The sequence below is a fragment of the Dendroctonus ponderosae genome, unplaced genomic scaffold (assembly GCF_020466585.1).
Source record: "Dendroctonus ponderosae isolate FM_Combo_2020 unplaced genomic scaffold, Dpon_F_20191213v2 Dpon_F_20191213_9, whole genome shotgun sequence".
Classification (NCBI taxonomy): Eukaryota; Metazoa; Arthropoda; class Insecta; order Coleoptera; family Curculionidae; genus Dendroctonus; species Dendroctonus ponderosae.
The window spans coordinates 210,295-213,117 of record NW_026019116.1 but is presented as its reverse complement, the minus strand read 5'-3'; positions in this window follow the sequence as shown (position 1 = coordinate 213,117).

The window sequence follows — 2,823 nt, the reverse complement described above, 5'->3', positions numbered from 1 at the left end:
TCATGTAGAGCTCCTGCTCGCTCATCCAGCTCTCGGCCTCATTGGCATCGAACAGATACTGCTGCGCCCGCTCGTTCCTCAGCAAGTTGGCTCGTCTATTATCAATGGCTTTCTTCAACTCCTGCCACGCTTTGTGCAGCTCGTTAATCAGCCGGCTGAACTCTCTCACGTCTTCGTGGGCCTCATCGATCAACTTCTGTCCATTGTTGCACACGGTGTTAACGCGCGGCTCGTGGTTCTCCACTTCAGTTTGCTGCGACTGGTTCTTCTCCTGCAACGTGTTCACCTGGGGCAGGTTGTTGCCGTATTCCGTGGAAGTTGCCAGGGACATTTTTTCGGCTATCCATAGAAGCTTGTCCTCGACATCCCGTCGGAACTGGAGGGCTTCCTTCTTCTTCTCCAGCAGTCGCTGTCTTCCGATGAGGGTCTGCTTGATGAGCTGGAAGCGCTCCTCCACTTTGCTCTTTTTTACCTTGATTTTGTTGATGTCCTTGTCGGGTGCGGCCGTTTCCAGATGTTTGGTTTGCTTCTCCAGCTCATCGACTTGACGCGCCTTGGCGGTCATTTGCGTTTCGATCATTTGCCGCTTTTGCATCAAAATATTCGCAGGGGCCAAATTCGACCCCATGTCGTCGCTTTCGATTTGTTTCTCGAGTTCGTTCATCTATGAGTCGCAGGTCTGATGAATCAGTACTTCGCGATTAGCGTCAAACAGTCGTTCACCCTTCTCCTTGGTGGTTTGTTCCAGAACATCGAACTAATCGGCCAGTTCCTCAATCTTGGGCGAGATTGCGGTTGCAAATTCAGGCTTCTCGTTGGCGTGTTCCCAGTTGGGATGCTCGACGTGCAGCACCTGTCTGGCGAGATGATTAACTACAGCCACTCTAGGCGCGTTCGAGTTCATCTCTTTTTCAACGCCATCGTAGCGGTGTTTCATGATTTCCACGTCCTGAACTTTCTTTAGTTTACTTTCAACGGTTGACTTCAGGTCTTCAAATTTCTTAACGTTGTCGTCCATTTTGGATGAAATGCTAGATAGCATCTCTCTGTTGTTGTGTTCCATTTTGTCCATTTTTTCGTCCATTTTCCTACTGTTGTCTTCCATTTTATCTTATATTTTATGAGCAGTGCAATCAAACTGAGGTTCTCCATTGCAGGGTCTTCCTTCTTTGATTTACTTCTTGTTTCCATCAAAATTCAACTTGGGTTCTGGTAAATCCCACTTCTGACACCAAATGTACCGTGGATGGCCGAGTATCAAACCCTTTCTTTAGCTTCCCACTTTTATTCAACTCGGTATCACCTTAACTACGGAACAGGAACAAACTAATTTTAAAATTACCGTCAACTTCACAAACAATAACAATAAAAGCTCGCTCTACCGACTCGCGGGTTTAACCTTCTTCTGCACTCCGTCGCTGCTGTCACTTTCCTTCCCTGTGTGGTTCTCGTCGTCGCTTATATAATTTCCTCCAGGTAGCCCAGATGGTTCTCGAAATCTCCAGAACAGGTGCGAAACTTCCCGCTTGTCAGTGTCAAATTTGACAGTAAACGGGGCGCAAATGAGGCTCCCATTTACTGAAATACCATCAATTTCGATCCCCCCATTCCAAACGTGAGTACCCCAGGCCATTTCCGTTACAATATATATATATAAACAATAAATAAATAAACGCAATGTGTTCACACAAAATAACTTTTATTGGCAACTTGCAACCGACTGTACCGACGATTATTTAAAAACTGGCCTCGTCTCTCTCGTTTCTCCTGTTCCGCTCGGCTATCCTATATGCTACGTTAACAGTTTTTGGAAATCGTGGTTCGGCTTATCAGCGGAATGGTAACACGGCCATCCTGCGAGGAAGCGTCCACGCGACTTCTTTGTTTACCATTACTGTTTGTTTACCTATAAAATATCAGGAAGCAGTATTTTGTTTATAAACAAGCTTATGTTTATTATTATTATCATTTGAATGGGATTGCCATTATAATTACTACAACAATTACTAGTGGGATTGTCACTCATCTTTGCAAACGGTGGGATTGTCACTAATCTTTGCAAACAGTAGGATTGCCACTAACTTTTGCAAACAGTGGAATTGCCACTAACTTTCGGAAACAGTGGGATTGCCACTAACTTTTGTAAACAGTGGGATTGCCACTAACTTTTGCAAACAGTAGGATTGCCACTAACTTTCGCAAACAGTGGGATTGCTACTAACCTTCGCAAACAGTGGGATTGCCACTAATCACAGCAAATATTAGTGGTATTGCCACAAATTAACATTTTAAGAATTTTTGGTTGGATTGCCACCATTCATTGAACATATGTGGATTGCCACTCATTTTTTTTTATTTCTGGGATGACCATGCGCTACTGCTGTCAGTGGTGGTCCTTCTATCGGCCACAATTCGTTTCGGTCTGCCTAATTTTTCCGAAAACCGGCAACAGCGCCTGAATGAAAAATTCAGACGTTTTCTGACGAATTGGCTGAAGTCGGCATAATTCTGAAAAGGCATCAATGATAACAAGGATTTGTGTACATCCATTTGATTTAACTAATGGGCCAGCATGATCAATATGCCATGTGTGTAATATACCGTCTGGTTTTCTTCCTTGTTGGGAAAATCCACTTCGAAGACCAGTATGCGATTTACTGCGAAAAAAATGCGTGCAGAAACTCCGAGAAGATTTATGTTGGCCGAATATAAAGCAGCACAGTGCACATTGCACAGTGCACTTACTGCAATGTGCACGCTTTACGCTTTATTTTCGGCCAACATAAATCTTCTCGGAGTTTCTGCACGCATTTTTTTCTACAT